We start from the raw sequence: 11481 nt of genomic DNA on the forward strand, positions 1-11481 counted from the left end.
AGGTAATGGAGAACTGTGATGACCAGTGTCATGTAGCATTGTGATGACACGGTCATGGAACATTGTGATGACAAGAATTGTGGAGCATTGTGGTGACATGGTCATGGAACATTGTGATGATAAGGATTATGGAGCATTGTGATGACACGGTCATGGAACATTGTGATGACAAGAATTATGGAGCATTGTGATGACACGGTCATGGAACATTGTGATGACAAGAATTCTGGAGCATTGTGATGACAAGGGCCATGGAGCATTGTGATGACACGGTCATGGAACATTGTGATGACAAGAATTCTGGAGAATTGTGATGACAAGGGCCATGGAGCATTGTGATGACACGGTCATGGAACATTGTGATGACAAGAATTCTGGAGCATTGTGATGACAAGGGCCATGGAGCATTGTGATGACACGGTCATGGAACATTGTGATGACAAGAATTGTGGAGCATTGTGATGACACGGTCAAGGAACATTGTGATGACAAGAATTATGGAGCATTGTGATGACACGGTCATGGAACATTGTGATGACAAGAATTATGGAGCATTGTGATGACACGGTCATGGAACATTGTGATGACAAGAATTCTGGAGCATTGTGATGACAAGGGCCATGGAGCATTGTGATGACACGGTCATGGAACATTGTGATGACAAGAATTGTGGAGCATTGTGATGACAGGGTCATGGAACATTGTGATGACAAGAATTATGGAGCATTGTGATGACACGGTCATGGAACATTGTGATGACAAGAATTATGGAGCATTGTGATGACACGGTCATGGAATATTGTGATGACAAGAATTCTGGAGCATTGTGATGACAAGGGCCCTGGAGCATTGTGATGACACGGTCATGGAACATTGTGATGACAAGAATTCTGGAGCATTGTGAGGACAAGGGCCATGGAGCATTGTGATGACACGGTCATAGAACATTGTGATGACAAGAATTCTGGAGAATTGTGATGATAAGGGCCATGGAGCATTGTGATGACATGGTCATGGAACATTGTGATGAGAAGAATTCTGGAGCATTTTAATGACACGGTCATGGAACACTGTGATGACAAGAATTCTGGAGCATTGTGATGACAAGGGCCATGGAGCATTGTGATGACACGGTCATAGAACATTGTGATGACAAGAATTCTGGAGAATTGTGATGATAAGGGCCATGGAGCATTGTGATGACATGGTCATGGAACATTGTGATGACAAGAATTCTGGAGCATTGTGATGACACGGTCATGGAACATTGTGATGACAAGAATTCTGGAGAATTGTGATGACACGGTCATGGAACATGGTGATGACAAGAATTCTGGAGCATTGTGATGACACGGTCATGGAACATTGTGATGACAAGAATTCTGGAGCATGGTGATGACAAAGGCCATGGTGCATTGTGATGACACGGTCATGGAACTTTGTGATGACAAGAATTATGGAGCATTGTGATGACACGGTCATGGAATATTGTGATGACAAGAATTCTGGAGCATTGTGATGACAAGGGCCCTGGAGCATTGTGATGACACGGTCATGGAACATTGTGATGACAAGAATTCTGGAGCATTGTGATGACAAGGGCCATGGAGCATTGTGATGACACGGTCATAGAACATTGTGATGACAAGAATTCTGGAGAATTGTGATGATAAGGGCCATGGAGCATTGTGATGACATGGTCATGGAACATTGTGATGACAACAATTCTGGAGCATTTTAATGACACGGTCATGGAACATTGTGATGACAAGAATTATGGAGCATTGTGATGACAAGGGCCATGGTGCATTGTGATGACACGGTCATGGAACATTGTGATGACAAGCAATCTGGAGCATTGTGATGACACGGTCATGGAACATTGTGAATGACAAGAATTCTGGAGCATTGTGATGAGAAGGGCCATGGAGAATTGTGATGACATGGTCATGGAACATGGTGATGACAAGAATTCTGGAGCATTGTGATGACACGGTCATGGAACATTGTGATGACAAGAATTCTGGAGCATGGTGATGACAAAGGCCATGGTGCATTGTGATGACACGGTCATGGAACTTTGTGATGACAAGCAATCTGGAGCATTGTGATGAAAAGGGCCATGGAGCATTGTGATGACACGGTCATGGAACATTGTGATGACAAGAATTCTGGAGCATTGTGATGCGAAGGGCCATGGAGAATTGTGATGACATGGTCATGGAACATGGTGATGACAAGAATTCTGGAGCATTGTGATGACACGGTCATGGAACATTGTGATGACAAGAATTCTGGAGAATTGTGATGACAAGGGCCATGGAGCATTGTGATGACACAGTCATGGAACATTGTGATGACAAGAATTCTGGAGCATTGTGATGACAAGGGCCATGGAACATTGTGATGACACGGTCATGGAACATTGTGATGACAAGAATTGTGGAGCATTGTGATGACACGGTCATGGAACATTGTGATGACAAGAATTATGGAGCATTGTGATGACACGGTCATGGAACATTGTGATGACAAGAATTATGGAGCATTGTGATGACACGGTCATGGAACATTGTGATGACAAGAATTCTGGAGCATTGTGATGACAAGGGCCATGGAGCATTGTGATGACACGGTCATGGAACATTGTGATGACAAGAATTGTGGAGCATTGTGATGACAGGGTCATGGAACATTGTGATGACAAGAATTATGGAGCATTGTGATGACACGGTCATGGAACATTGTGATGACAAGAATTCTGGAGCATTGTGATGAGAAGGGCCATGGAGAATTGTGATGACATGGTCATGGAACATGGTGATGACAAGAATTCTGGAGCATTGTGATGACACGGTCATGGAACATTGTGATGACAAGAATTCTGGAGCATGGTGATGACAAAGGCCATGGTGCATTGTGATGACACGGTCATGGAACTTTGTGATGACAAGCAATCTGGAGCATTGTGATGAAAAGGGCCATGGAGCATTGTGATGACACGGTCATGGAACATTGTGATGACAAGAATTCTGGAGCATTGTGATGCGAAGGGCCATGGAGAATTGTGATGACATGGTCATGGAACATGGTGATGACAAGAATTCTGGAGCATTGTGATGACACGGTCATGGAACATTGTGATGACAAGAATTCTGGAGAATTGTGATGACAAGGGCCATGGAGCATTGTGATGACACAGTCATGGAACATTGTGATGACAAGAATTCTGGAGCATTGTGATGACAAGGGCCATGGAGCATTGTGATGACACGGTCATGGAACATTGTGATGACAAGAATTGTGGAGCATTCTGATGACACGGTCATGGAACATTGTGATGACAAGAATTATGGAGCATTGTGATGACACGGTCATGGAACATTGTGATGACAAGAATTATGGAGCATTGTGATGTCAAGGGCCATGGTGCATTGTGATGACACGGTCATGGAACATTGTGATGACAAGCAATCTGGAGCATTGTGATGAAAAGGGCCATGGAGCATTGTGATGACACGGTCATGGAACATTGTGATGACAAGAATTCTGGAGCATTGTGACGAGAAGGGCCATGGAGAATTGTGATGACATGGTCATGGTACATGGTGATGACAAGAATTCTGGAGCATTGTGATGACACGGTCATGGAACATTGTGATGACAAGAATTCTGGAGCATGGTGATGACAAAGCCCATGGTGCATTGTGATGACACGGTCATGGAACTTTGTGATGACAAGCAATCTGGAGCATTGTGATGAAAAGGGCCATGGAGCATTGTGATGACACGGTCATGGAACATTGTGATGACAAGAATTCTGGAGCATTGTGATGCGAAGGGCCATGGAGAATTGTGATGACATGGTCATGGAACATGGTGATGACAAGAATTCTGGAGCATTGTGATGACAAGGGCCATGGAGCATTGTGATGACAAGTGTCAAGGAGCATTGTAATGAGAGGTTTCATTGTGCACCGTGATGACAAGGGGGATGGAGTATTGTGATGAAACTGGTCCTGGAGCATTGTGATAACAAAAGCCATTGAGCATTGTGATGACAGGCATCATGGAGCACTGTGAACAAAGGGGTCATGCGGAACTGTAATGACAATAGAGAAATGTGATGAAAATGGTCAGCAAGCAAAGTGATTAAAGTGCTCATTTAGAAATGTCATGAAAAACTATATAGAGCATTGTGATGGCAAAGGTCATGGAGAACTGTGATGACCAGTGTCATGTAGCATTGTGATGACACGGTCATGGAACATTGTGATGACAAGAATTGTGGAGCATTGTGGTGACATGGTCATGGAACATTGTGATGACAAGAATTGTGGAGCATTGTGATGACACGGTCATGGAACATTGTGATGACAAGAATTATGGAGCATTGTGATGACACGGTCATGGAATATTGTGATGACAAGAATTGTGGAGCATTGTGATGACACGGTCATGGAACATTGTGATGACAAGAATTATGGAGCATTGTGGTGACATGGTCATGGAACATTGTGATGACAAGAATTGTGGAGCATTGTGATGACACGGTCATGGAACATTGTGATGACAAGAATTCTGGAGCATTGTGATGATAAGGGCCATGGAGCATTGTGATGACACGGTCATGGAACATTGTGATGACAAGAATTGTGGAGCATTGTGATGACAGGGTCATGGAACATTGTGATGACAAGAATTATGGAGCATTGTGATGACACGGTCATGGAACATTGTGATGACAAGAATTATGGAGCATTGTGATGACACGGTCATGGAATATTGTGATGACAAGAATTCTGGAGCATTGTGATGACAAGGGCCCTGGAGCATTGTGATGACACGGTCATGGAACATTGTGATGACAAGAATTCTGGAGCATTGTGATGACAAGGGCCATGGAGCATTGTGATGACACGGTCATAGAACATTGTGATGACAAGAATTCTGGAGAATTGTGATGATAAGGGCCATGGAGCATTGTGATGACATGGTCATGGAACATTGTGATGACAAGAATTCTGGAGCATTTTAATGACACGGTCATGGAACATTGTGATGACAAGAATTATGGAGCATTGTGATGACAAGGGCCATGGTGCATTGTGATGACACGGTCATGGAACATTGTGATGACAAGCAATCTGGAGCATTGTGATGACACGGTCATGGAACATTGTGAATGACAAGAATTCTGGAGCATTGTGATGAGAAGGGCCATGGAGAATTGTGATGACATGGTCATGGAACATGGTGATGACAAGAATTCTGGAGCATTGTGATGACACGGTCATGGAACATTGTGATGACAAGAATTCTGGAGCATGGTGATGACAAAGGCCATGGTGCATTGTGATGACACGGTCATGGAACTTTGTGATGACAAGCAATCTGGAGCATTGTGATGAAAAGGGCCATGGAGCATTGTGATGACACGGTCATGGAACATTGTGATGACAAGAATTCTGGAGCATTGTGATGCGAAGGGCCATGGAGAATTGTGATGACATGGTCATGGAACATGGTGATGACAAGAATTCTGGAGCATTGTGATGACACGGTCATGGAACATTGTGATGACAAGAATTCTGGAGAATTGTGATGACAAGGGCCATGGAGCATTGTGATGACACAGTAATGGAACATTGTGATGACAAGAATTCTGGAGCATTGTGATGACAAGGGCCATGGAGCATTGTGATGACACGGTCATGGAATATTGTGATGACAAGAATTGTGGAGCATTGTGATGACACGGTCATGGAACATTGTGATGACAAGAATTATGGAGCATTGTGATGACACGGTCATGGAACTTTGTGATGACAAGAATTATGGAGCATTGTGATGACACGGTCATGGAACATTGTGATGACAAGAATTCTGGAGCATTGTGATGACAAGGGCCATGGAGCATTGTGATGACACGGTCATGGAACATTGTGATGACAAGAATTGTGGAGCATTGTGATGACAGGGTCATGGAACATTGTGATGACAAGAATTATGGAGCATTGTGATGACACGGTCATGGAACATTGTGATGACAAGAATTCTGGAGCATTGTGATGAGAAGGGCCATGGAGAATTGTGATGACATGGTCATGGAACATGGTGATGACAAGAATTCTGGAGCATTGTGATGACACGGTCATGGAACATTGTGATGACAAGAATTCTGGAGCATGGTGATGACAAGGGCCATGGAGCATTGTGATGACACGGTCATGGAACATTGTGATGACAAGAATTCTGGAGCATTGTGATGCGAAGGGCCATGGAGAATTGTGATGACATGGTCATGGAACATGGTGATGACAAGAATTCTGGAGCATTGTGATGACAAGGGCCATGGAGCATTGTGATGACAAGTGTCAAGGAGCATTGTAATGAGAGGTTTCATTGTGCACCGTGATGACAAGGGGGATGGAGTATTGTGATGAAACTGGTCCTGGAGCATTGTGATAACAAAAGCCATTGAGCATTGTGATGACAGGCAACATGGAGCATTGTGAAGAAAGGGGTCATGGGGAATTGTAATGACAATAGAGAAATGTGATGAAAATGGTCAGCAAGCAAATTGATTAAAGTGGTCATTTAGAATTGTCATGAAAAACTATATAGAGCATTGTGATGGCAAAGGTCATGGAGAACTGTGATGACCAGTGTCATGTAGCATTGTGATGACACGGTCATGGAACATTGTGATGACAAGAATTGTGGAGCATTGTGGTGACATGGTCATGGAACATTGTGATGACAAGGATTATGGAGCATTGTGATGACACGGTCATGGAACATTGTGATGACAAGAATTATGGAGCATTGTGATGACATGGTCATGGAACATTGTGATGACAAGAATTCTGGAGCATTGTGATGACAAGGGCCATGGAGCATTGTGTTGAAACGGTCATGGAACATTGTGATGACAAGAATTCTGGAGAATTGTGATGACAAGGGCCATGGAGCATTGTGATGACACGGTCATGGAACATTGTGATGACAAGAATTCTGGAGCATTGTGATGACAAGGGCCATGGAGCATTGTGATGACACGGTCATGGAACATTGTGATGACAAGAATTGTGGAGCATTGTGTTGACACGGTCAAGGAACATTGTGATGACAAGAATTATGGAGCATTGTGATGACACGGTCATGGAACATTGTGATGACAAGAATTATGGAGCATTGTGATGACACGGTCATGGAACATTGTGATGACAAGAATTCTGGAGCATTGTGATGACAAGGGCCATGGAGCATTGTGATGACACGGTCATGGAACATTGTGATGACAAGAATTGTGGAGCATTGTGATGACAGGGTCATGGAACATTGTGATGACAAGAATTATGGAGCATTGTGATGACACGGTCATGGAACATTGTGATGACAAGAATTATGGAGCATTGTGATGACACGGTCATGGAATATTGTGATGACAAGAATTCTGGAGCATTGTGATGCGAAGGGCCATGGAGAATTGTGATGACATGGTCATGGAACATGGTGATGACAAGAATTCTGGAGCATTTTGATGACAAGGGCCATGGAGCATTGTGATGACAAGTGTCAAGGAGCATTGTAATGAGAGGTTTCATTGTGCACCGTGATGACAAGTGGGATGGAGTATTGTGATGAAACTGGTCCTGGAGCATTCTGATAACAAAAGCCATTGAGCATTGTGATGACAGGCATCATGGAGCACTGTGAACAAAGGGGTCATGCGGAACTGTAATGACAATAGAGAAATGTGATGAAAATGGTCAGCAAGCAAAGTGATTAAAGTGGTCATTTAGAATTGTCATGAAAAACTATATAGAGCATTGTGATGGCAAAGGTCATGGAGAACTGTGATGACCAGTGTCATGTAGCATTGTGATGACACGGTCATGGAACATTGTGATGACAAGAATTGTGGAGCATTGTGGTGACATGGTCATGGAACATTGTGATGACAAGGATTATGGAGCATTGTGATGACACGGTCATGGAACATTGTGATGACAAGAATTATGGAGCATTGTGATGACACGGTCATGGAACATTGTGATGACAAGAATTCTGGAGCATTGTGATGACAAGGGCCATGGAGCATTGTGATGACACGGTCATGGAACATTGTGATGACAAGAATTCTGGAGAATTGTGATGACAAGGGCCATGGAGCATTGTGATGACACGGTCATGGAACATTGTGATGACAAGAATTCTGGAGCATTGTGATGACAAGGGCCATGGAGCATTGTGATGACACGGTCATGGAACATTGTGATGACAAGAATTGTGGAGCATTGTGATGACACGGTCAAGGAACATTGTGATGACAAGAATTATGGAGCATTGTGATGACACGGTCATGGAACATTGTGATGACAAGAATTATGGAGCATTGTGATGACACGGTCATGGAACATTGTGATGACAAGAATTCTGGAGCATTGTGATGACAAGGGCCATGGAGCATTGTGATGACACGGTCATGGAACATTGTGATGACAAGAATTGTGGAGCATTGTGATGACAGGGTCATGGAACATTGTGATGACAAGAATTATGGAGCATTGTGATGACACGGTCATGGAACATTGTGATGACAAGAATTATGGAGCATTGTGATGACACGGTCATGGAATATTGTGATGACAAGAATTCTGGAGCATTGTGATGACAAGGGCCCTGGAGCATTGTGATGACACGGTCATGGAACATTGTGATGACAAGAATTCTGGAGCATTGTGATGACAAGGGCCATGGAGCATTGTGATGACACGGTCATAGAACATTGTGATGACAAGAATTCTGGAGAATTGTGATGATAAGGGCCATGGAGCATTGTGATGACATGGTCATGGAACATTGTGATGAGAAGAATTCTGGAGCATTTTAATGACACGGTCATGGAACACTGTGATGACAAGAATTCTGGAGCATTGTGATGACAAGGGCCATGGAGCATTGTGATGACACGGTCATAGAACATTGTGATGACAAGAATTCTGGAGAATTGTGATGATAAGGGCCATGGAGCATTGTGATGACATGGTCATGGAACATTGTGATGACAAGAATTCTGGAGCATTGTGATGACACGGTCATGGAACATTGTGATGACAAGAATTCTGGAGAATTGTGATGACACGGTCATGGAACATGGTGATGACAAGAATTCTGGAGCATTGTGATGACACGGTCATGGAACATTGTGATGACAAGAATTCTGGAGCATTGTGATGACAAAGGCCATGGTGCATTGTGATGACACGGTCATGGAACTTTGTGATGACAAGCAATCTGGAGCATTGTGATGAAAAGGGCCATGGAGCATTGTGATGACACGGTCATGGAACATTGTGATGACAAGAATTCTGGAGCATTGTGATGCGAAGGGCCATGGAGAATTGTGATGACACGGTCATCGAACATTGTGATGACAAGAATTCTGGAGAATTGTGATGACAACGGCCATGGAGCATTGTGATGACACAGTCATGGAACATTGTGATGACAAGAATTCTGGAGCATTGTGATGACAAGGGCCATGGAGCATTGTGATGACACGGTCATGGAACATTGTGATGACAAGAATTGTGGAGCATTGTGATGACACGGTCATGGAACATTGTGATGACAAGAATTATGGAGCATTGTGATGACACGGTCATGGAACATTGTGATGACAAGAATTATGGAGCATTGTGATGACACGGTCATGGAACATTGTGATGACAAGAATTCTGGAGCATTGTGATGACAAGGGCCATGGAGCATTGTGATGACACGGTCATGGAACATTGTGATGACAAGAATTCTGGAGCATTGTGATGACAAGAATTCTGGAGCATTGTGATGACACGGTCATGGAACATTGTGATGACAAGTATTCTGGAGCATTGTGATGATAAGGGCCATGGAGCATTGTGATGACACGGTCATGGAACATTGTGATGACAAGAATTGTGGAGCATTGTGATGACAGGGTCATGGAACATTGTGATGACAAGAATTATGGAGCATTGTGATGACACGGTCATGGAACATTGTGATGACAAGAATTATGGAGCATTGTGATGACACGGTCATGGAATATTGTGATGACAAGAATTCTGGAGCATTGTGATGACAAGGGCCCTGGAGCATTGTGATGACACGGTCATGGAACATTGTGATGACAAGAATTCTGGAGCATTGTGATGACAAGGGCCATGGAGCATTGTGATGACACGGTCATAGAACATTGTGATGACAAGAATTCTGGAGAATTGTGATGATAAGGGCCATGGAGCATTGTGATGACATGGTCATGGAACATTGTGATGACAAGAATTCTGGAGCATTTTAATGACACGGTCATGGAACATTGTGATGACAAGAATTATGGAGCATTGTGATGACAAGGGCCATGGTGCATTGTGATGACACGGTCATGGAACATTGTGATGACAAGCAATCTGGAGCATTGTGATGACACGGTCATGGAACATTGTGAATGACAAGAATTCTGGAGCATTGTGATGAGAAGGGCCATGGAGAATTGTGATGACATGGTCATGGAACATGGTGATGACAAGAATTCTGGAGCATTGTGATGACACGGTCATGGAACATTGTGATGACAAGAATTCTGGAGCATGGTGATGACAAAGGCCATGGTGCATTGTGATGACACGGTCATGGAACTTTGTGATGACAAGCAATCTGGAGCATTGTGATGAAAAGGGCCATGGAGCATTGTGATGACACGGTCATGGAACATTGTGATGACAAGAATTCTGGAGCATTGTGATGCGAAGGGCCATGGAGAATTGTGATGACATGGTCATGGAACATGGTGATGACAAGAATTCTGGAGCATTGTGATGACACGGTCATGGAACATTGTGATGACAAGAATTCTGGAGAATTGTGATGACAAGGGCCATGGAGCATTGTGATGACACAGTCATGGAACATTGTGATGACAAGAATTCTGGAGCATTGTGATGACAAGGGCCATGGAGCATTGTGATGACACGGTCATGGAACATTGTGATGACAAGAATTGTGGAGCATTGTGATGACACGGTCATGGAACATTGTGATGACAAGAATTATGGAGCATTGTGATGACACGGTCATGGAACATTGTGATGACAAGAATTATGGAGCATTGTGATGACACGGTCATGGAACATTGTGATGACAAGAATTCTGGAGCATTGTGATGACAAGGGCCATGGAGCATTGTGATGACACGGTCATGGAACATTGTGATGACAAGAATTGTGGAGCATTGTGATGACAGGGTCATGGAACATTGTGATGACAAGAATTATGGAGCATTGTGATGACACGGTCATGGAACATTGTGATGACAAGAATTCTGGAGCATTGTGATGAGAAGGGCCATGGAGAATTGTGATGACATGGTCATGGAACATGGTGATGACAAGAATTCTGGAGCATTGTGATGACACGGTCATGGAACATTGT

Source organism: Balaenoptera acutorostrata, unplaced genomic scaffold (assembly GCF_949987535.1).
Source record: "Balaenoptera acutorostrata unplaced genomic scaffold, mBalAcu1.1 scaffold_33, whole genome shotgun sequence".
In the NCBI taxonomy this organism is placed as follows: Eukaryota; Metazoa; Chordata; class Mammalia; order Artiodactyla; family Balaenopteridae; genus Balaenoptera; species Balaenoptera acutorostrata.